A 25,011-nucleotide genomic window follows, 5' to 3' on the forward strand; every position below is an offset into this window, starting at 1 on the left:
AAAGCTGAGGCACGAGAAATTATCATGGGGAATGAGGAAATGGCAGAGGTATTGAACAAATATTTTGTGTCCGTCTTCACAGGAGAAGGTACAAGTTGCATACCAGAAATAGTGGGTAATCTAGATGCTAAAAAGAATAAGAGAATTAAGATCAGCAGAGAAAAAGCACAGGAGAAACTTAAGGGACTAAAATCCGACAAATTCCTATCCTCGGATTCTAAAAGAGACAGATACAGAGAAAGCAGATGTTCTGGCCATGATTTTACAAAATTGCCGAGATTCTGGAATAGTCTCAGCAGATTGAAGTTAGCAAATGTAACACCCCTGTTCAAGAAAGAAGGGAGAGAGAAAACAGGCTAGTCTGCCTGACAGCAATCGTCAGGGAAGTGCTGACATTTATTATTACGGAAGTCTTAACAATGCACCTAAGAAAATCATAGTATGATCAGACAAAAATCAACATGGTTTTACGAAAGGGGAATCATGTTTGACAAATTGAAAGTTTTCTGAGGATGTAACTGAAAGGTACCTAAAGGGGAAGCAGTAGATGTTATACGCCTGGATTTCCAAAAGGCTTTCGATAATGTGTCACACAAGGTTAATAGACAAGACAAGGGTTCATGCAGTTGGGGTTAACATGTTAACATGGACAGATGATTGGTTAACGGGCCAGAAAACAAAGAGTACATACATAAAAACATATGAAATAGCAGCAGGCCATTCAGCCCCTTCAGCCTGCTCTGCCATTCAATAAGATCATGGCCGATGTGTTTGTTACGAATCCCATATTCCCATCTACCACCAATAACCTAACTACCTCTGCCTTAAAAATATTCAATAACCCCGCCTCCATCGCCTTCGGAGACAGAGAGTCCCAAAGTCGCACAACCCTCAAAAAATTTCTCCTCATCTGTCTGAAAAGGGCAACCCCTAACTTTAAAACAGTGCCCCCCTAGCTTTGGACTCACCCACAAGAGAAAACATCCTTTCCACGTCCACCTTGTCAAGGCCGTTCAGGATCTTGTATACTTCAATCAATTCACCCCTCACTCTTCTAAACTCCAGTGGAAACAAGCCCAGTCTGTCCAACCTTTCCTCATAAGACAACCCACTCATTCCAGGTATCAATCTAGTAAACCTCCTCTGAACCACCTCCAATGCATTTACATCCTTCCTTAAATAAGGAGACCAAAACTGCACACAGTATTCGAGATGCGGTCTCACCAGTGCCCTGTATAACTAAAGCATAACATCCTTACTTTTATGTTCAATTCCTCTTGTAATAAAGGGTAGCATTTCACTCGCCTTCTTAATTACTTGCTGTACCTGCATACTAACATTTTGTGACTCATGCACGAGAACACCTAGGTCCCTCTGCACCTCAGGATTCTGCAGCCATTCTCCGTTTAAGTAATACTCTGCGTTTTTATTCTTCCTGCCAAAGAGAACAGCTTCACATTTTCCTAGGTTATACTCCATCTATCAGGTTTTTGGATACTCTCTCAGCCTATCTGTACCCGTCTGCAAATCTTATGTCCTCTTCACAACATATTTTCCGACCTATCTTTGTCATTTGCAAATTTAGCTCCCATGTCTTCACTCCCCTCATCTAAGTCATTGATATAAATTGTAAATAGTTGAGGCCCCAGCACAGACCCCTGTGGGACTCCACTCGTCACATCGTGCCAATCAGAAAAAGACCCATTTATGCGTACCCTCTGTTTTCTGCCAGCCAGCTAATCTTCTATCCATGCTAATAAGTTACCTCCTACCCCATGCGCTTTCCTTTTCCGAAATAACCTTTGATGTGGCACCTTATCAAATGCATTCTGGAAATCTAAGTATAGCACATCTACAGGCTCCCCTTTATCCACAGCACATGTTACTTCTTCAAGGAACTCCAATAAATTGGTTAAACATGGTTTTCCTTTCACAAAACCATGCTGACTCTTCCCAATTACCTTGAGTTTCTCTATGCGCCCAGCTATAACCTCCCTAATAATCAATTCTAACACCTTCCCCATGACAGGCTTCAAGCTAACTAGCCTATAGATTCCTGTTTTCTGCCTCCCTCCCTTCTTGACTAGAGGAGTTACATTTGCTTCTTTCCAATCTGATGGAACCTTTCCAGAATCTAGCAAATTTTGGAAAATTAACACCAACACATCTACTACCTGATTGGCCACCTCTTTTAAGACCCTAGGATGTAGTCCATCAGGACCTGGAGACTTGTCAGCCACAGCTCCATCAGTTTGCTCAGTACCACTTCCCTAGTGATTTCAATTTCACCAAGTTCCTCTCTCCCTTCCATCTCCTGATTTACAGCTATTACTGGAAAGTTTTGTGTATCCTCTGTGGTGAACACAGAAGCAAAATATTTGTTCATTTCATTCACCATTTCCTTATTATCTACTATTAATTCCTCACTGTCACTCCCTAGAGGACCAACACTCACTTTACTTACTTTTTTCCTTTTTAAATACTCTTGCTATCTGTTTTTACATTTCTAGCTAGCTTCCTCTCATACTCTAATTTCTTTCTCCTGATTAACATTTCAGTCATTCTCTGCTATTCTTTATATTCTGACCAATCACCTGACCTGCCACTCATCTTTGTGTCGTTATGTGCTTTTTCCTGAAGTTTGATGCTTTCCTTAACTTCTTTAATTAACCATGGATGGTGGGTGCTCCCTTCAGAATTTTTTTTTTATAGTAGGAATATACTTATCCTCAGTACTCTGAAATATCCCCTTAAATATCCCCCACTGCTTCTCTATTGATCTATCCCCTAGCCTCATGTCCCAGTTCACTTCGGCTAGCTCAGCTTTCATGCCCACATAGTTGCCCTTATTTAAGTTTAAAATACTAGTCTTAGACCCATTCTTCTCCCTTTCAACTTGGATGTAAAATTCAATCATATTGTGGTCGCTGCTACTTAGGGGTGCCTTTACTCTGAGGTCACTAATTAATCCTTTCACATTACACAATGCCAAGTCTAATGTAGCCTGCTCTCGTGCTGCTCTAAAAAAAACTGTCCCAAAATAATTCTATGAACTTCTCATCCAGGCTACAACTGCCAATCTGATTTTTCCAGTTTATATGTAGATTAAAATCACCCATGGTTATTGCTGTAGGCACAAAGGAGGCATTATCAAGTTGGCAGGCTGTGAACAGTGGAGTGATGCAAGGGTCAGTGCTGGGGCCTCAGCTGTATACAATCTATATTAATGACTTAGACAAAGAAACAGAGTGCAATGTATCAAAGTTTGCTGACGATATAAATCCAGGTGGAAAGGTAAGCTGTGGGGAAGACACAAAGAGGCTGCAAAGAGATATAGACAGGTTAAGTGAGTGGACAACAAGATGGCAGATGAAGCATAATGTGGGGAATTGTGAAGTTATTCACTTTGGTTTGAAGAATAGAAAAGTAGAATATCTTTTAAAAGGAGTAAAACTCGTCAATGTTGATGCTCAGAGGGACTTGGGTGGACTCGCACAAAGAACACAACGTTAGCATGCGGATACAGCAAGCGATTGGGAAGGCAAGTGGCACGCTGGCCTTTACTGCAAGGAGATTGGAGTGCGGGAATGAAGAAGTCTTGCTTTGGTGAGAGCACGTCTAGAATACTCTGTGCCATTTTAGTCTCCATATCTAACGTGTGATATACTTAAATTGGAGACAGTGCAGCGAAGGTTCACTAGATTGGTCTCTGGAATGAGTGTGGTTATCCTGTGATGAGGGGCTGAGTAAAGTGGGTCTATGCTCTCTGGAGTTTAGAAGAATGAGAGCTGGATCTCGTTGAAACATATGAGCTTCTGGAGGGGCTTGACAAGATAGACACAGAGGTTGTTTCCACTCTGCTTTGTAACACTCAGCTCAGGTGTTCCCCAATAGCTTCTTTTGCTAATTAGGTTATATCTGGGTCCTCTGCCAGTGGAAACAGTTTCAACTTATTTACTCTATAAAAACTCTTTACAATTTTAAATGCCTCTATTGCAGTCCCCCCCATTAACCTTCCCTTCTCCATGGAGAACAGTGTCACCTTCTCCAGTCCCTCCTTCCTGGTACCATTCTTGAGTGGATTAGGTCTACATTCCCTACAGTTTAGAAGAATGAGAGGTGATATCATTGAAGATATACATTTTTTTTAAGGGGTTTGACAGGGTAGATGGTGAGAAAATGTTTCCCCCTGGCTGCAGAATATAGAAATGAACTTTCAGTCTCAGAATAGGGGGTCAACAATTTAGGACTGAGATGAGGAGAAGTTTCTCCTCTCAGGGAAGTTGTGAATCTTTGGAATTCTCTATCACAGAGTGCTGTGGATGCTCCATCGTTCAGTCTATGCAAGACAGAGGCCGATAGGCTTTTGGGGACAGTTCTAAGGAAATTAAGGGATGTGGAAATAGTACAGAAAAGTGGAGTTGAGATAGTAGATTTGCTATGATCTTGTGGAGAGGCGGAGCAACCTTGAATGCCAAATGTAGGTTAACTTTCCATCAGCATTTTTCATTCTAAATTCCAGCCACTATATTTAGACTGGAGACTGTTTCGTGTAAACCTGTCACGCTGTAATGTCACCACCAGCAGAGATGTGTAACCTCACCATTGAGAGGTTTCTGCAGGAAGTCTCTGCTATTAAAAGTAGTCTGAGGAATTTAGGATCTGAATCTAAAAATAAAGGCCAGAATGCATGACTTAAAAACGGGGACTGATTATGTCCACATGCCCTGGTATGTTGTCCCTTAGTCTGTAACCCTTTGTACCTGAGAACTACACTTAGTCTTCACTACCCAGGGTAGATCTTGGCTTTGTGTGATCGTATATAGTGACTGATAGCAAGCTGTCAGCTCGGTTTACACCTCCCCATTATTATTACAATGGTTGAAGTCCATTGGGAGAGATGTAAAACCGGTTGCCGATTCACTATTGCTCCTTGTGACCCCTATGGCACTTAGTCAAGATTGAGCCCCTTGCCTGTGAAAGAAGAACTCAATAGAATTTTAAACAAACAGGGGAACATCCATGTACGAAATGTCAGCACAGCCTTGAAACACTCACCAGCTCATGTTATATACTGTCCATAAACATGTCCCACTGCAGACTGACTATATATCATCTTTTATTGCATCTTTAGTACACTCTTAACTATATTCCCCCTTCAGCTGGTGAGATCCTTTATTCTTGAGCCAAAGGATTAAAACAGGCTTTTGCTGAATTCTCCAATAGTAAACCTTTGGGAAAATCTACTGCTTTGCTCCACAGAATCTTTAAGGCGGCAGATCCTGCTTTAACTGATTAATCACGTTATCCTAGCAGCAACAACTTTGGTTAAATAACACGCTACATGATTTGTGTCTGGGCAAAGGTCGGTTACGTTTGCATAGCAGCAATATTCAGCTTTCCAACCGTAGGCCTATTGCTGCTACACAACAGAGCAGCCAATGTGCTGATGTCACATCACTCCTCGGGTTACCTTTTGTTGCTAAGGGCGGTGACTCTGCAAATAGTTTAAGGAGGGTGGTGGCTGGAAACAATATCGCCAGGAGCAGAGACTGCTTAGGTTGCACTGCTTCTGTATCTGGTGATTATATTTCAGTCAGACGGCTGAGAGTTAATCCGGATGCACTTAAAAGAGGAAAAACACTCTCACTGAGCTCGCTTGTGCTACAGCAGTCCCAGTGCAGTCTGATTTTAAATTCCTCCCGCACTTAACGCTGACTGTCTACGCAAACCCAGCACATTGTAAATCACGTTGGAGGATGGTGAGGGTGGGGCGGGAGAGGGGGGGGCGAGACATGAAGGAGGAAGCAACCTAAAGGAGGAAAGAGAGGTAGAGAGGAGGAGAGCTTAAGGGAGGGAATTCCAAAGCTCAGGCCCTTGGCAGCTGAAGTACAGGATGAATTTAAACAACTTCCCTTAGTGTGTGTCACAACATCAGAAGGGTTGGCAATTTATGTCAATGGATTCAAAAAAATAGACATAGTTGCTTAACCAGCCATTAACTTTATCTAAAGAAACATCAAGTGGGTCAAGAGATATTCTATTTTTCGCATTAAAATACCTTTCTGCCTCAGGGATGATTTGACAGCAACTCAGTGAGACTATTCCTCAGGTTGAGAAGCTTCAGTGGTGAAATAGTTTACATCTACCTTCCAAACTGCACACATGAAAAGGGGCCCCTTGGGAGAGGTATGAAATCAAAGAGGATAGGAGCAGATAAACCATTCCTTTTTGGGTTACATACAGAAATACATATTCATTAACTCTCTTTTGTACTATAACTGATATGCTACATATCTCCAAACACATGGCAAAAATCGTGAGCAAAAGTTTCAGATACAGGAAAAATTCACGTGGTTTCATTCACATCATCTCTACAGACTAGGTACAGTTTTGGTCTCCTCATAGGAAGGACATATCTGCCCTAAAGCAAATGGAACAAAGGTTCCTTACACTGGTTTCTGGGATAAGGGAATTTTCTGATGAGGGGAGATTGAGTAGACTAGGCCTATATTTCTTGGAGAGCTTAGAAGAATGAAAAGTGACTTCATCAAAACATGCGAAATTCCGAAGGGGCTTGACAGGGTGGATGCTAGGTGATATTTCCCATGGCTGGAGAATCTAGAATATAGGGGCACAGTCTCAGAATACACAGTAGACCATTTGGGACTGAGATGTTGAGAAAGTTCTTCAGTCAGAGGGTTGTGAAGCTTTGGAATTCTCCAACCCAGAGAACTGTGGATGCTCATTAAGCATATTCAAGACAAAGGTTCTTGGATATCAAGGGAATCAAAGGATACGGGGACAGTGCGATGAAAATGGAATTGAGGTAGCAGATCATCCAAGATCTTACCAAACAGAGGAGCAGGCTCAAAAAGCTGAATGCCTTATTCCTGCTCCTATGTCCAAATTCTTGTGTTCAAACAGAAGGGGAAGAAAGACTAAGTCAGATGATAGGAGTCAAATGTTTGAAGAGATGACTAAAGTAGTGGACAAAGGAATGCCAAGTACAGTCCTTTGGATGAGACATTAAACCAAGGCCCCATGTACCTGCTTGGGTGGATGTAAGAGATCCCATGGCACTACTTTGAAGAAGAGCAGAGGAGTTATTCCCTACATCCCAGCCAATAATTACCCTGGCCAATATTTATCCTCAATCAACGTCACAAAAAACAAATTATCTGGTCATTATCACATTGCTGCTTGTGAGAGTTTGCAAATTGGCTGTGAAAGTACTTCTCTCCTGTCCCCATATTTAAACTTTCAGCCACGGCAACCAGATGGGGTGGGGAAGGGAGAGGTGGTGTGAAGACGATGATGGTCAAAAGAAGACAGGGTAAAAGAGGAGAAAGAGAATGAAGGAAGCCAAGGAATCATTGTTCTTCCTCAGAATTGACAGGTGTTCAGAACCACCAAGAGCATCTGTAGCCCTCAGCGACATTCCCTCTGAGCTGTGTGGTTGTGCAGTAAGCTGAATGTCCCCATGCAGGCCACACACAAGTCAGCCCCTTTAAATTACCACGCATGTACAGTCACGTAAAAAAATTAAAAGGGGCCATGCACTCAAAACAAATCACTGCACACTCCAAAAGTAAAATATGAGAACACTGGTCCCCAGGCTTTATTCTCCACACAGGAACGTCATTTGGTGTTCCCAGATCTCAAATTAATGCAGCTCTGAGCAGTACACTCAAAAAACACACATCGGGTGTGTGCTACCACCTTGCATTCCCTTTTTAACCTAGATTCGGGGGAGCTCCTGGCTTCAATCACTGGCTCTGCCACGAGTTCAACGTCAAAGTTAAAATTAAAATTTTCAACGATCTGAAGTGGGACCTTAAATCTGAGGCAACCTGGTGAGCGGAGCGGATTGCTGGGGACGCATGAATAAGCAAAGATTAGAACCACCTGAACTTGCACAATTTTCTCCTCCCCACCCAATAAAAGTGCTGTATTTTATGTGCTAACCCAGCTTTTGGCTAAGTCTGAAAGTCTGAACTCCTGCATGCGGAACTACAATACGAGCTTTAAATAGCCAAACAGAATTTAAGTATTAAAACTTGGCAGTTTTGTGGTGGAATACACTTGCTGCAGGGAAGATGTAGCAGAATAAAACCAGCTGAGTTTCAGTAACGCGGGATATTTACAAGAGCTGCAGAGATGCAGTAGAAAATAAAGGGCAGGCTTCATTTTTGCATTCCTTACATATAATGTCAGGACACTCCCGATACACAAAGCTCAGCGACATTACAGGTTAAAATTGAGGAGAACCCAAAACAAAAAGCATTCAACAAGGGAAAAGTTAGCTTTTTGCCTCTCCTTCACACTGAAAGAAATCACCCTTGGAAAAAGATCCAGTTTGTAAAAACAAAAAGTCTTTTAACACAATCGGAATTTTTTTCCAACCCCCCCACCCCCCCGCTCCCATTTCCCTCTTAGGCAGGATTCACAGTTACTGAACATTCCCTTCAGCAAAGAAACTACAAGTAGCATTTCTCCAAAGACTTCAGCTCCACTTGACACAACACAATTTATTTGTTGCCTTTTAAAATAATTCATTCTTCTTAAAATGCTGGTCAGATAGGGAAGGTGCTCCTTACACAAATACACACTCCCTTCACTAGGATCCGACAGTCCTGTCCTGCTTCAACACTGCCAAAGCTTGAATTCTTCAACATCAAAGTTTCAAACCTTCAGCAGAGAATTTGATTATATGCTTGAGAGGGCAGAATTTGCAGAGCCATGGGTAACTTGCCCGACCCCAACTTTCAATTGGCAGGCAGGACGTCCCAACCATTAATCCCTGAAATGCTAGCCCCCTTAAGTGCGGAGAGCAGCACTGGGTCTGTTCTGATTGTGCATTCACATAGATTTAAGGTCTTTGGCAAAAGAACCAGAAGGGAGCCGAGAAGAATTTTATTTTTAATGCAGCGAATTGTGATCTGGAATGCACTGCCTTAAACTATAGTGGAAGCAGATCCTATAATAACCTTTAAGAGAGAACTGGATAAATTCTTGAAAGGGTGGGGGGGGGGGGTGGAAACTATTCACGGCTATGGGAAAAGGGAAGGGGAGTGGAACTAATTGGATAGCTCTTTAAAATAGCCAGCAAAGGCATATTGAACTAAACAGCCCCCTTTTAGTGCTTCATGACTGAATTTTGACCGAACTCAAAATCATGAGGGATGTGGACAGAGTAGACAGGGAAACTGTTCCCAGTGGCGGAAGGGTTGAGAACCAGCAGGCACAGGTCTAAGGTAATTGGCAAAAGAAGCATTGGCGACTCGAGGAGAACCACTCTCAGGTAGCTAGGATATGTAACGTACTGTCTGAAAGTGTGGCGGAGGCAAGTTCAATCGTCACTTTTAGAAGAGAATTATATCATGATCTGGAGAGAGAAAATTTGCAAGGTTACAGGTAAAAGGCAAGGGAATGGCACTAGGTAGATTGCTCTTGCAGAGAGCCAACACAGACATGATGGGCCAAATAGCCTCCTTTTGTGCTGTAACTATTGCGTGATTCTATGCACTGATGAGGATTAATTTTTTTTTGTTTGTTTAGGGGTGTGAGCAATGTTTGCAGGGCAGAATTTCGTAACCATCCCGAGTATCCCTGAAAAAGATGCTCCTTCCACTCACAATAGTTTTTGCAGCTCACTCAGCTTCTGAGAGACAGCCACACAGACTGGAGTTTTCTGTTGTACAAACTAAGTTACGGTGGGGGACAGATTCCCTTCACTGAAGGGCATTACCAAACCAGTGGGGTTTTATAACAATTCAATTTCATTGTTATCTTTCTCTGGTGCCACAAACTAGCAGATTCATTGAATTTAAAACCGCAACTTTACTTAACGGCAGGAACTCAGGACTGGTTACCAGACAACTCCTATAATCACAAAATCATAGACTAGGAACTTGCATTTCAATCACACCTGTCACGGCGTCAATGTCAATGAAGTATATTTTTTGAAGTGTAGTCACTGTTGTAATTAGAAAATGCAGCAGCCAATTTGCACACAGCAAGCTCCCACCAACAGCAATGTGACAATGCCCTGGACATGCTGGTTGAGGGATAAATATTGGCCAGCACAATGGGAGAACTCCGTGCTCTTCTTCAAAATGGTGCCATGGGGTCCTTCCCATACATTTGACAATTTTCGTCTTGTTACTTAAGGAGGGATATACTTGCATTGGAAACAGGTCAGAGAAGGTTCACTTGACTGATTCCTGGGATGAAGGGGTTATCTTATGCGCCAAGGTTGGACGGGCTGGGCTGGGTGTTGGGACTAGTGAATCCCAGTTGCACGTTTATTGTGGGATGGCTCAGTTGGTGCTATAGATAGATATAGATATAGATAAGCAGGCACTTCTTAGGTGGAACACATTGTGTTTATTTACAAGGTACTCAGCAGCTACACGTGTTTCTACATCATACCCTATCTCCATACTTCTCCTTCTGAATACAGAGGCAGCCCGTGCTGCTCCTCTATGGGTTACACACGATTATGTGATCTTACATTGTAAAACCCTTCTTAAAGGTATGCTACACATTACATAAAGCCATAATTACCACACTGAGCCAGTATCCGTTGGGAGTTTAGAAGAATGAGAGGTGATTTTATTGAAGATCCTGACAGGACTTGACTGGGTGGAATGCTGAAAGGACTTTTCCCCTTGTGAGAGAGACTAGAATTAGGGGACACAGTTTAATCTGCTGTTGAATTGGTGTTCTGCAGTAAGTGTGTCTAGACTTGACAACTGAAAACAGCTACCACAGTGAGGTGCTGAACCTGTGTTTGAGATAAACTGAGTTGGACAAATAGCAAGGGCATTTATTGAGAGAGAACTGGGGCAATACTTGAGGAGAGGGAGCATTTGATGAATATTAGTTTTTAGAGCCAGCCAGATGAATGCAGAGTTTTGTTTTTTGTCCCAGTATAATGGAATAATCAATTGGAGACAATTCAACTGAATGAACTTGGAGACTAGCCCATTTGGAAGGGAGACAGGGTAATGGAGTCTATAGCAAGTCCAACAGAATCATGTTTTTCTTTTGTTTAAAAATATATGCACCACATTGAGACTATCGGAGGCTTTGCTCCAAGTGAGCAGTTGCCAAATACTGATTAAAATACAGGCCTTTCTTGTTTGGCACTTTTGAAATTGAAACATAGGGACAGGAGGCCATTCAGCCCCTCGAGCCTGTCCCACCATTCAATGAGATCTTGGCTAATTTGCATCTCAATTCCATTTAGCCATCTTTTCTCTATATCCCCCGATACCCTTACCCAATAAAAATATACCAACCTCACTCTTGAAAACTCCAAGTCCACCCCTACTGCACCCACCACCACCCCCACAACATCCACAGCCATATGGATGAATGTTCCAAATTTCCACTAGCCCTTTGTGTGAAAAAAAAAGCGGTTCCTGATTTCACTCCTGGATGGCTCTATCTTTAAGATAGGCCCCTCGTTCTTGACACCCAATTGAATCCTTTTAAACATCTTAAACCCTTCATCAGATCACCCCACAACCTTCTAAACTCAAAGGAAAACAAACCCAAGCTTATGCAACCCATCTTCACAATTTACCTGTCTATGCCCAACTATCGTTCTGGTGAATCTACACTGCACCCCCTCCAAGGTCATTATCCTTTCCAAGATGCAGTGCCCAGAACTGAATGTAGTTACTCCAGATGGGTTGTGACTAAAGCAATGGACAACTCCTCCCCTTTGCATTCCAGCCCCCTTGAAATAAAAGCCAACATTCCATAGATATTCATAACATGCAATAATAATTGAAAAACATTGAATAAAAAAGAGGGGAAAAAACAACATTAATAAAGTAAAGAGGAAGGACAATAAATCTCATAGTGGGATGTGGGGGAGAAGAGAGTGAAATGTAAATAGGAGATGGAAAATGCCAGTTACAAAATTCAAGCAGCTTATCCCTTAACATTAGCAATGTAAGTATTATCCAGGTCAAAAACAAACATGCAAACTTGCTGACCTGGGTATTGTGGGCAGCAGAGAATGAATGATGTTGGCCATTTATTACACTTGCACTTGTCCACAGACTTTCTCTGGGATTTATAATGGGAACTTGCTGTGATTTAGAAGCCAGTTTTGCACAGCATCCTCTACAGGATCTATGACCCGGGCGTAGAGGGCAAAGCAACTGTGTAGCTCCTGACCCAATCAAATTGAAGAATCATTATTGAGATTTGCAAAGTCTGAACCAGGTATTATTGGTAAAAATAGTTAATTCAATGTTAAGTCAGGTACAAGTGAAAAGTGAGGGAAAGAACAGTTGGATTAAGAGAGAGGTAAAAAGATAGAAAAAAGTTGTTCAGATTTTTAGAAATCTCTAATAATAAGTAAAATCTGAAGGAGTTTCACTTCACACTTGCTAAAGTCAGCTTGCAGGGTCAGAGAGGTTTTCGTTTCGTTTTCTTCTTTCACGGGATGTGGTTGGCCTGTATTTTTCGTGCCCACCCCAAATTGTCCTTGAGAAGGTGGTGGTGAGCTGCCTTCTTGAACCTCTGCAGTCCATGTGGTGTAGGAACACCCACAGTGCTGTTAGGGAGGGAGTTCCAGGATTTTGACCCAGCGACAGTGAAGGAATGGCCGATATATTTCCAAATCAGGATGGTGTGTGGCTTGGAAGGTGGTGGTGTTCCCCTCTATCTGCAGCCCTTGCGCTTCTAGGTGATGGGGGAAGGTGCTGTCAAAGGAGCCTTGGTGAATTCCTGCACTGCATCTTGTAGATGGTACACCCTGCTGCCAGTGTGACGGTGGTGGAGGGAGTGAATGTTTGTGGATGGGGTGACAATCAAGCGAGTTGCTTTGGCCTGGATGGTGTCGAGCTTCTTGAGTGTTGTTGGAGCTGCACTCATCCAGGCAAGTAGACAGTATTCCATCACACTTCTGCTTATGTCTTGTGAATGGTGAAGAGACTCTGGGGAGTCAAGAGGTGAGTAATTCTCTGTGGAATTGTGACCTGCTCTTTTAGCCACAGTATTTATATGACTAGTCCAATTCAATGGTAACCCCCAGGATGTTGATGGTGGGGGATTTAGCGATGCCAATGTCACTGAATGTGAAAGATAGATGTATGGATTCTCACTTGTCAGAAATGGTCCTTGCCTGGCATGTGTGTGGCATGAGTGTTACTTGTCACTTATCAGCCCAAACTTGAACGTTGTCCAGGTCTTGCTGCATTTGGAAGTGGACTGCTTCAGTGGCTGAGTCGTCGTGAATGGTGCTGAAATTGTGCAATCATGAGTGAACATCCCCACTTCTGACCTTATGATGGAAGGAAGGTCATTGATGAAGCAGCTGAAGATGGTTGGGCCGAGGACACTACCCTGAGGAACTCCTGCAGTGATGTCTCGGAGCTGAGATGACTGGCCCCCAACAACAACAACCATTTTCCTTTGTGCTAGGTATGACTCCAACAGTGGAGAGTTTTCCCCGATTCCCACAGACTCCAGTTTTGCTCGGGCTTAGGCTTTGGCAGTAATGAAGACTTAACACACCACAAAAAATCATTTAAACCGAAATGGACTTTCTTCTGGCGAGTTCAATGGGTGCCTATCATGTAAGCACAGCAATTCATACCTCTCCAATTGTTTCAATGCCCAATCTCTGGGCAATACACTGGCACAACACAGCTTATGGGGGGGGCAGGGCAACTCAGACAGAAACTCCCTGATTTTTGCATCGAACCCCTCATGTCCAGTCACTGGAAGTTGCTGCCCAACTTACACCTTAATAAAAACAAGCACCGATAGCCTCACCACAAGATATAGGCCAACAGGTCATTTTAAAACAGTCACAAACTTCAAATTTTAAACCTATGTTATTTTATAAACACTTTTTTCAAACTGTTATCATTTTAAATTGGAGTCCATGATCTTAAAAATGTTACTTTACTGGAGGAACACCATTTGTCCCATCGCAACTGTGCTGGCGCTCTGGAAGAGTTATCCAGTTAGTCCCACTGCCCTATCCTTTCCCTATTCTCTTGGTAACAGGATAGGAAGTTGCTGTTCTGAAAAGTTCGTAAATTATGGGAAGTGGTTACAAAGTGGTGTGTAAAAAATTAAACATAAAAGCTTCTAACCACTGCAGCTCTGTGGGTTGCTGAGAGGGTGAAATGATTATCTTTCCAAAGTAAAGAATACAATATTTTTGCAGGTGGGTGGGGGGGGGGGTTAAAAAAACCAGGAAGTGCATCACACAAAAAAAATCACCATCACCAAAAAGCAACACTTTCTCTCCCTTTATGGTTTAGCTGACAAGCACTTTAAAAGGTAAATGAGAGATATCCACTGTACCAGTTTAGACAGCATTGATCACGCATCTCGGCCTCTTGGCTAAGATCAAGTGTAGTGTTGCAGGGGCGACACCATGGTCCTGCCAAGGCAAGGTCGGGATGGAAGGGCGATAACCAATCGCAATCCAAATCCATACCGTGGATTACCTATCACCGTCCGAGTCACGGTGAACCACAGCGAAGGAGGATCACCTATGGATCGGGGCTTCTTCACCAGGAGGATCCTGTTGAAGGCGTGCGGCTTCCAAGCAACGGAGATCTTCACCCTGCACGACTCCCGCAAAGGTGGTTATTTTGACGTGACGTTCAAGCGGGTGGCAGACTGCGTCCGGCTCCTGAGGGTGTTCGAGGAGAAGAGAGACCTGCCGGAGATGAAGATCCTGACGGCGGAGCCGCACTTTTCTCTGCCGTTGCAACGGGAACGTGAGGTGATGGTGCATGTGTACAACCCCTTCGTCCCTGTCGCCGACGTGGTCACCTTCCTCACCAGGTACTTCGATAAGGTGGGGAGCGGCAGCGAGATTCAAGACGACTTGGGGATCTGGACAGGCAAACGCCTGTTTAAGGTCACGCTAAAGACCGATGGTAAGGGAGCCATTTTCCACCCTCCTTCCAGTTTCGCAATCGGGGGAAACCGTGGCTACCTGGTCTACGCTGGGCAACCCAAGCATTGTCGCTCATGCGGCAAGGCTGGCCATGTGGCGGCCAACTGCAGCGCCTCCCTCTGCAAGATCTGCAAACAGGAAGGGCACCAGACAAAAGACTGCAAACAGGCCAAGTGCTGCAACCTGTGTGGCGAGGCAAGTCACCTCTACAGGACCTGCCCCAAACGCTGCCGTACTTACGCACAGGCAGCCAAAGCCGACCAGGGGGAAGCAGAAGAAAGGTTCCGTGTCACTCCAACCACCAAGGCCCCCAGGGAGCTCAACGGGACAAAGGAGGACACAGAGAGAGACAAGGTGGAGAAAGAGATTGAGGCAACAGAGAGCCAATCAACAGCACTACCCCCTGAACCTTCCAGCCCTCAGGACAGCGAATCAATGGAGGAGGAGGCAGCAGTGGAAAAGCAGCAGGGGGAGTGGCGGACGGTGAAGAACAAGAAAAGTAAGAGGGAGCGAAGAAGAAGCAAAGGCGTTTCCCAGAGAAGCGGCAAGAGGCGTCTCCCATCCGACACGGATGACAAGGGCAGCAGCTCTTCGGATGATGAAGTGCCAGAGCGGCACCGACAGAAGAGGCGGCAAAGCTCCAGGGCGTTGGAGGACGAGACACCCGAGCTCCAGAAAATTGGAGACAACAAGGAGACCAGCGCACCCCAACTTTGCCTGCAACCTGAGGAGGCCAGTGCACCACAGCCCCTGGAATCTGGGAGCAGTGAGGCAATCATCGCACCCCAGCTCCGGGAAGCCGGGAACAGCAACCCCCCAGAGGGGGTGAGTTTTGGAGAAGCTTCTCCAGCAAAGGTCATCTCAAAACCCGCTCACTACGTGAACCTCCAGATGCCACTGGAGCAGAACACGGCCAAGGAGATCTACCTCAGCCCATCCAAAGTGAAGGAATTTGAGCTCACTACGGGTATGAAGGAGCAGACTAAAGGTCTGGGACTCTCAGAGACAGTGGGTTTGGTAGGAGAATAAATGCTTTAATATGGGTTTAAAGATTGTATCCATAAATGTGCGTAGCATTAAATCTACTACGCGATGTGTTGCGACCTTGGACTACCTAGCCAAGGTCAAAGCTGACCTGTTGTTTCTGCAGGAGTGTGCGATACCGCACCTCAGCTCCTACAGGCAATGGTCACGATGGTGGTCCCACGGGCCATCGATCTGGTCGGGCGGAAACGACTCTCGTTCCTCCGGCCTGGGTATTCTGCTGCGGGGAGGCAACTTCACCGTCTCCGAGGTCAAGGAGGTGGTGGGCGGGCGACTCCTGGTAGCAGACGTAATGTACAAGAACGCTCCACTCCGGTTAATTAACGTGTACGGCCCGGCACAAGGGGCTGAGCGGCTGGAGGTTTTTCAGCAGCTCCCACTGCTGCTGGCGACCTCCAGGCCGGTCATTCTGGGCGGGGACTTCAACTGCATCATCGATGCGGCTGGACGATCCAGCAGGGCCGGAAGCAGATTGGACGCTACGTCCAGATCCCTGATGGAAACAGTTAAGGATGCCAAGCTGCACGACGTCTTCAGCAACCCTGCAGACGGAGCGCAGCGTAGATACACCTGGTCGCGGCCAGACGGGTCCATTCGTTCCAGGATAGACTTCCTGTTTGTGTCCCGTGCATTCACAGTCAGATCCACCGACGTCAAGCCGGTGTTCTTCTCTGACCACTGCCTCCTACTGGCGGACTGCCACTTGGAGGAAGACCTGAGGGTGGGCAGGGGGGCATGGAAGCTAAATGTGCAACTGCTGACCCCAGAGAACATTGAGGAGCTCAAGAGGGATTACAAAGGTTGGAGAACCGTGAAACCCCTCTTTGAGTCCCTGACACACTGGTGGGAAGTGATCAAGGGAAGCATCAAGAGGTTTTTCATCCGCAAAGGCACCCAGAAAGCTAGAAAGGAACAGAGGGAAATGTCCCGACTCCAGGAAAAGATGCAGAATCTGCTCCGGCTGCAGTCGATGGGGGTCGATGTCAAGGAGGAGCTCCAAGAGGTGAAGGGCCAGCAAGCCTCGCACTTTGCCTCGGAGGCCTCCAAGATCATCTTCCGTTCCAGAGTCCGCTCCGTGGAGCAGGATGAGACGTGCTCACGTTTCTTCTTCCAAAAGGTACACAGAGAGCGCTCTGTGATCAGCAGCCTGAAGGAAGAAGACGGCTCAGTAAAGTCATCACGGTCCGACATTCTGAGGATCAGCAAATCCTTTTATGCCGGTCTGTATGACGTGAAGCCCACGGACAGCACGGCCTCCCAGTCCTTCCTGTCCTCTATCACGGAGGTCTTAGACCACAGTACGCGGGAGAGCCTAGACAAACCGCTAACTCCTGACGAACTGACTAAGGCCCTCGAGTCCTTCGAGAAGAGTAAAACCCCCGGAAGCGACGGCCTGCCGGCGGAGTTGTATTCGGCTCTGTGGGACTTGATCGGCCCAGACCTGCTAGAAGTGTACGAGAGTATGCTCCTGGCCGGCAGCATGTCAGAATCCATGAGGAAAGGCATCATCACCCTCATCTACAAGCACAAGGGGGAAAGGGAGGAAATTAGAAATTGGCGACCCATTTCACTGTTGAATGTGGACTATAAGATTCTGTCCAAGGTCATCGCCAACCGGGTCAAATCCGCTCTGGAATTGGTGATTCACCCTGACCAGACCTGCTCTGTGCCAGGCAGGAAGATCTCTGACAGCCTGGCGCTGCTCAGGGATACGATTGCCTATGTACAGGACAGGGGTGTGGATACCTGCCTCATCAGCTTGGATCAGGAGAAGGCCTTTGACAGAATATCGCACACCTACATGGGGGATGTGCTCTCCAAAATGGGCTTTGGGGAGGGAATTCGAAATTGGATCCAACTGCTCTACACTAACATCAGTAGCGCAGTCTCAATCAATGGGTGGGAAACAGATAGCTTTCCGATTAAATCTGGAGTCAGGCAGGGCTGTCCTCTCTCGCCTGTCCTTTTCGTGTGCTGCATAGAACCCTTTGCCGAGTCCATCAGGAAGGATCCGGGCATAAGAGGAGTGACGATCCCAGGCAGCGGAGGCACTCAGGTAAAAGCCTCCCTGTACATGGACGACGTCGCCGTCTTCTGCTCAGATCCGCTGTCGGTGCGCAGACTGATGCACGTCTGCGACCAGTTCGAACTGGCCTCGGGAGCCAAGGTAAATCGTGGGAAGAGCGAGGCCATGTTCTTTGGGAACTGGGCTGACCGATCCTTTGTCCCCTTCACTGTCAGGGCTGACGGCCTGAAGGTGCTGGGGATATGGTTCGGAGGGACCGGGGCATGCGTTAGAAACTGGAAGGAGCGAGTGGCTATGGTGAAAAGGAAACTGGGCATGTGGGAGCGACGCTCCCTCTCCATTGCGGGTAAGAACCTGGTCATCAGGTGTGAGGTACTCTCGCTGTTGCTGTACGTGGCGCAGGTCTGGCCCATTCCACACTCCTGCGCGATGGCGATCACTCGAGCCATCTTCCGCTTTATCTGGAGGTCGAAAATGGATCGTGTCTGCAGGGACGCGATGTACAAGCCTCTAGATAAAGGGGGAAAAAACGTGCCCAACATCGCCCTCATACTGATGGCCACCTTTGTGTGTGGCTGCATCAAGCGGTGCGTAGACCCTCAGTACGCAAACACCAAGTGTCACTACGTGCTGAGGTTCTACCTGACCCCGGTGTTGCGAAGGATGGGTCTGGCCACGCTGCCGCGGAACGCTCCAAGTAGTTGGACCGTGCCGTACCACCTGTCCCTGGTGGAAAAATTTATGCAGAAAAACACCTTTGACCACAAGTCCATCAGGCAGTGGTCAGCACGTAACGTCCTAGAGGCCCTGAGGGATAAGGAGAGGGTGGACCCTGTGGGATGGTTCCCCGAGCAGACTGTCAAAGTCATTTGGCAGAATGCCTCATCGCCAGAACTTTCCAACAAGCACCAAGACGTAGCTTGGCTGGTGGTGAGAAAGGCCCTCCCCGTCAGATCCTTCCTACACGCCAGGAGTCTCACCCCCTCTGCACGATGCCCTCGAGGTGGCTGTGGTGGGGAAGAGACCGTTGTTCACCTCCTTGTGGATTGTGCCTTTGCAAAGAAAGTCTGGAGAGAGATGCAGTGGTTGCTGTCGAGGTTCATCCCGAGCAGTTCTGTGACACAGGACTCTGTGCTCTACGGGCTGTTCCCAGGGACACACACCGAGACAAACATCGACTGCAGCTGGAGGATCATCAACTCGGTGAAAGAGGCGCTTTGGTCTGCCCGAAACTTGTTGGTCTTCCAGCACAAAGAGTTGTCCCCGACCGATTGTTGCGGACTGGCACAATCCAAAGTCCAGGACTACGTGCTGAGGGACGCACTAAAGCTCGGGGCAGCTGCCGCAAAGGCGCAATGGGGAAGGGTCGCTGTCTAAGACCTTTCTACCACAGCGCACCGAGAGATTGGGAACTGTTTAGAGCCCCTCGGGCTGTACAGATCAAAATGAAAGGCTGTAAATGATTGTAATATTGTTTGTACTGATGCACCTGGTGATACATTTTGTAAAAGTTTAACCTGGATTGTACCCTTGTAATGTTGTTTTTGAAATGGTTTTGAATGTGATTGAAGATTTTTTATGAATAAAGTATATTTTTACAATAAAAAAAAAAATTGATCACGCATAATGCATCAAAAACAGAGAGAAAAAACAACAGCCTAATAGGCCTTGCAGTTCATCATGACAATACATAATTATGTCAGACAAGGTGTGACTACCTTGCATTTGATTGCACTCTGTTACCTCACCCTAGCCTAAGGGCTGGCAGGCAGACAATCCCATTAGTAAAAGCCTTTGTAACAACAACTCTTAACCCACACATGGACAGCACAGGCTCACTTGCCCTATTTCACATGGTGGAGGGAAGGTATAAAATTTGCATTAAGAGTGAATGTGTGTATATGTATGCATTTAGTCTGCCAAAGGCGATTAGTCTCATACACAGGGTGTAAAAGATCCCATGAATACCATTTTAAGAGGAACTGGGGAATGTCCCAGTCAATATTTATCCCTCAATCACAGATCACCAAAGCAGGCTGCCTGATCATTACCGTGTCACGGTTCATGGGAACTTGCTGTGCGCAAATTGGCTACCGCATTTCCGATATTACAACAGTGACTACGTTTCAAATGCAGTGATGATGCACTTTGGGACATCCTGAGATTGGGAGGGAGGGAGCTATACAAAAGAATGAGGCTTTGTATTTCTTTCTAAAGATGAACATTATGCACTGTAACCTCTCCAGTCCAAAAATCCATTGTCCAGAATCAGTTGCCCCAAATTTTTTTTATGAGGGAGCCCAAGTAACTCTCAGGTTCGCCTGCTTCCCCATCTTCCCTGGCCTGTCCGTGCCCCTGCAGCTACGAGGAGTTAATATTTCCAGCTCTCAATCTCAAGACAGTCACTACCTTACCTATTAATATAGGCGGTGGCGTGACTTTGACCGTGCCTATAAACAGCATGGTGGCCAGCACCCAAAGAGGACGCAGTCAGTCTGTCCAGCCTTCAGATGGGCCGGGTCGCGAATGGAAGTCATTTCCGCACCCATTTCCAGCCCCTCTTTGAACAACATGCCTGAATCGCCACCTCCTCCGCCTGCTTCCGCCTACGCTACCTCCCCCTCCCCCGCAGCGTTTCACAATCAATTCCTCAGACACCACTCAGTCCGTCTGCACCAACACCTGCAACTCAGAAAATACCAAGGAGGAGTTGGCCTCCGTTGTGCCCATCTCTGAAGCAGAAAGTACAAAGGTCGTCCAGTCCAACGGCTTGCAAAACTTGCAAGAGCAGGTTCAGCCTCAGCAGGTGCAGCAGGTTGTTGGGCAACGGCTGCCGTCTCCGATACAGCAGCAAATCATTCAGACAATCGCACACCATGCTGCTCAAACCATCCAAGTTGCTGCAGTACAAGGCCAAACTGTACAAACTGTCCAGCAACAGGCATTGCAAAACGTTCGGTTATCAACATTGCAGAATCCAACTCAGGTGATCACCCGGGCCCCAAGTTGGGCACCACTAGGAAAATAAACTGGCAAACCAGCCAGGTGCAGAACGTGGAGAACCTATCGAAATGTACAGATACAGAATGCTCAGCAACTGACTGTGACTTGAGTCACCAAGTAACTCTGGAGAAACTGTAACTGCACAAGTTATCCCTGTTACTGTAACCAGCAGTGTCATTAATTTAAGTGCTGTCCAACTGACATTACCTATTCCCTTGATGTTACCAGCATTACTTTAGTCCAGTATTATGGGAGCAGAATCATGAAAGTACAGTATGAGGATAATTGAAACAATCTGTATTACTGTTTTATAATGTTTTATCACCATTTCATATTTCAGGTAAAGACCTATATCAACAGGGTTTTCCGGTTTACACACTTGCAAGTTATGTATTCTAAACTCCAGAAAATTCTAAAATTCAGAAATGACTTGGTCCAAAGCATCCCAGGTTTGAGAGATTACCGGGTATTTTGTTTACCTGACACTTCTATTTTTAATGTAATTATAAACTTGGAAAGGTTGAAGATCACTCCAAATGGAGTCCAAATAGTGGGGGGGTGTAGTTAATACAAAGGACTGCAGTGACAAAATACAGAAAGACATTAATAAACGTGCAGACTGGGAGTGTATTTGGAAATGAATTTCAATATAGCTAAGCTGGCACATTTTGGTAGGAAGAATAAGGAGGTCACATAATCCTGAGAAAATGAGATTCTAAATGTAGATCTGCGGGTACAGTTACACAAATCACAAAGTAGTCACACAGGTTAATAAGTCCACAAAAAGCAAACACAACACCGGGGCTTATTTCGAGAGAGAAAAAAATTGAAAATCAGGTCTGTTATGTTAAGCTTTTATGGAACTTTGATTAGACTACACTTGGTGTACTGTGAACAGTTCTGGTCTCTAGGCTATATAAAATATGGAAACACTATAGGAAGTGCATTAAAAGATTTATTAGGGCAATACCAGAACTGAGTGGGTATACATATCGGAAAAGATCGAACAGCCTGGGACTCTTTTCTCTTAAAAAAAAACTGAGGGGGTGATCGATTGGATTATGAAAGCATTTGATAGGATAGAGTAGACACGCAGAAGGTGTTTTAATTTGCACAGAGACCAAAACAAGGACCCATCAATAGAAGATAATCATAAATAAATTCAATAGGAAATTCAGGAGAAACTTCCTTACCCACAGGGTGGTTAGAATGTGGAACGCGTTACCACAGAAAGTACTCGAGGTAAATAGTACAGACTCATTTAAAGGGAAGCTAGACAAGCACATGAAGGAGAAAGGAATAGAAGATGCTGATAAGATAAAATTAACTAGGATGGGAGGAGGCTCGTGTGGAGCATAAACACCATCATGAACTGACTTGACTGGCCTGGTTTTGTTCTGGAAATACTACGTGACCCGTACTACTATGAAAATGCACAAAAATACCTAGAAATTCCATCATAAGTGAATATTCAAAGTTTTGAGAAATATTAGTTTCAAAAAAAAATCGGCATAATCTTGATTAGCAATTGAAAACAATGTATCTCAAAAAGTAATAGATGGATTTCAATGAAACTTGGTAGGCAGAAAGGGTATGGCCCAAGGAAAAACTGGTTAGTTTTTGTTGAAGATGTGAATCCAGATCCTGGAATTTTTTTAAAAAAGTATCCATTAACATTGGGAGATGGGACGAATTGATTTTTTAAAAGAATGTTGTGGGTCATTTGATTTAGAATGTTGTCGATTGTTTTAGAATGTTTGGGATTGTCTCAGCTGCTGTGGTGGAATTTGTCACAGCTGTCAAAATGTGAGCAGGATTTTCACAGCAGGTTGTTGGATGTAGATTTGTGTGAAGCCTCCTCAGTGAGATGGATGCTCTTAATAAAAAAAATCCTTTTTTCAGCTTTGAATTTATATAGTATCAACCAGGCAGGGAAAAGCCTCAAAAGAAGGGCTGTGTAGTTGGAATAATGTTGAGTTAACACAGCACAGAGGTATGGACCCCACTGAGTGCCCTCTTCACTTGCTATACACCGCATTGCTCAAAATAGATGGATTTTGCAAGATTTCTAGAAATTTTTGTTTATTTCTAAACAGATATCGTAAACTCCAGGGTATAATTGATGTGCTAATGACAGCAATGCACACCTCTCTCATGTAAACCACGTAAATGGCAGTCAATCAGTACCTACACAGTACGCATATCCAATCTTCAGCAAGTCTTAATCTGAACTGCAGCTACACAAAGCAAAATTATTTTGGTAACCAGTTAGACAGTGCAACTAAAAACACTACAAAGTAAAAGGGTTATTGGAAAAAGATACATACATACGAACATACAAATTTGGAGTAGCCCATTCGGCCCCTCGAGCCTGCTCCGCCATTTGATAAGATCATGGCTGATCTGATTGTAGCCTCAACTCTACATTCCTGTCTACCCCGCATAACCTTTGGCTCCCTTGTCAATCAAGAATCTATATAAATTAGCCTTAAAAATATTCAATGACACAGCCTCCAGTGCTCTCTGGGAAAGAGGCTTCCACAGACGAATGACTTTTTGAGAAAAAAATAATTTCTTCTCATCTCCATCTTAAATGGAAGACCCTTTATTTTCAAACTGCGTCCGCTAGTTCTAGTCTCTCTCATAAGGAGAAACATCCTCTCAGTAGCCACACTGTCAAATTGCCTCAGGGTCTTAGATGTTAGATCTTAGGTCACCTTTCATTCTTCTCATTTGAATGTAAGTATTAAAATAGCGTATAACCTACAGTGGACAACTCAAAGTCTAAGAAATCAGCTGCTTCACAATTTGAATTAAGCAATATAAAGAACACAAAGTGAGAATTTAGTGTTAAACGAGTTGAATTATTGGCTAGTGTCAGCCATTTCCAGTTCTCCCTGGTGCCCTAGCCAATGTTTATTCCTCAACTGAAGTCGCTACAACAGATTATCTGGTCATCATCACATTGTTCTTTGTGGGATCTGGCTGTGCACAAATTGGCTGCTGTGATTCTTACATTGGAGCGGCGGCAACAATTCGGAAAGTATTTCATTGGCTGTGAAATGCTTCAGGGCGTCCTCATGGTTGTGAAGGGTGCTGGATAAATTAGTTAATTTTCTCTCTATTTCAATGAAGCAACTTTGAATTAAGGGGATTGGACCACATGCTGACATGCTGAGTGGGCAGCAGACAACCTTTCAGCAATACTTGTGCTGATCTCTGAGTAGCTTCAGAAATACACATCACTGCTGTTCTGTAGAGTAGGATATGAAAACGAATGTAGTGCCTTGGGGTGTTTTACCACATTTACGATGCTAAAAACAAATAGTTGTTGCATATAAAACTGCTTGTACAATATGGCACTGTGTCCAATGAAGCTGGCTTAACAACAGCTGCGTGTCATAATATACATTTCTGTCAATCACTTTTTGTGTGCATATAGACCTCAGGACTGAAATTATACACTATGATGTTAGACAATACAGAGAATTCACTGCCCTCTCCCCCAATCCAGTTTACAAGAGAACACCTCGGGGCAAATAAATTAATTTCACTCAACAGTTCATCAATTCGTTGGAAACACTTGCTTTGAAATAAAAATAAGTTTGTAATGCTGTTTTTTTTTTCGTTATTGCTTATTTATCAATTCCACCAGGTAAACCCAGGCGGTTTAGAAAGTCAATGACTTCCTGGAGACTGAGATAACAACCTGAGATAAACCTGGTTGGGATTATCGAGCTGTCACAGCCCTCTCCTGTAAATAGACAAATTCAAACATTTTAAAGACTTGGATAATTCCCACCTCTTCCCAAATTAAACTAAAAATAGGGTGCATAGGCAGAAAGCAAAGGATAATTAAAGCAAGCAGAGGGTTAAATGCATTCGCTTCAATATCAACTGTAGCTGCAAGTTATCAGGTCACTAATCTGGATCCTCCACTTTGATGACGTTGTTACCCAGTCTTAGATGGCCCTTGAAAAACACACGCAGCCTT

General features: G+C 44.8%; 1 protein-coding gene across 2 annotated transcripts in view; it reads right to left on the bottom strand.

Moving 5' to 3' along the window:
* Positions 1 to 25,011, bottom strand: part of pawr (PRKC, apoptosis, WT1, regulator) — a 149,874-nt gene that overhangs the window by 123,496 nt on the left and 1,367 nt on the right. The window lies entirely within an intron of this gene.

Source organism: Cetorhinus maximus, chromosome 22 (genome assembly GCF_964194155.1).
Source record: "Cetorhinus maximus chromosome 22, sCetMax3.hap1.1, whole genome shotgun sequence".
In the NCBI taxonomy this organism is placed as follows: Eukaryota; Metazoa; Chordata; class Chondrichthyes; order Lamniformes; family Cetorhinidae; genus Cetorhinus; species Cetorhinus maximus.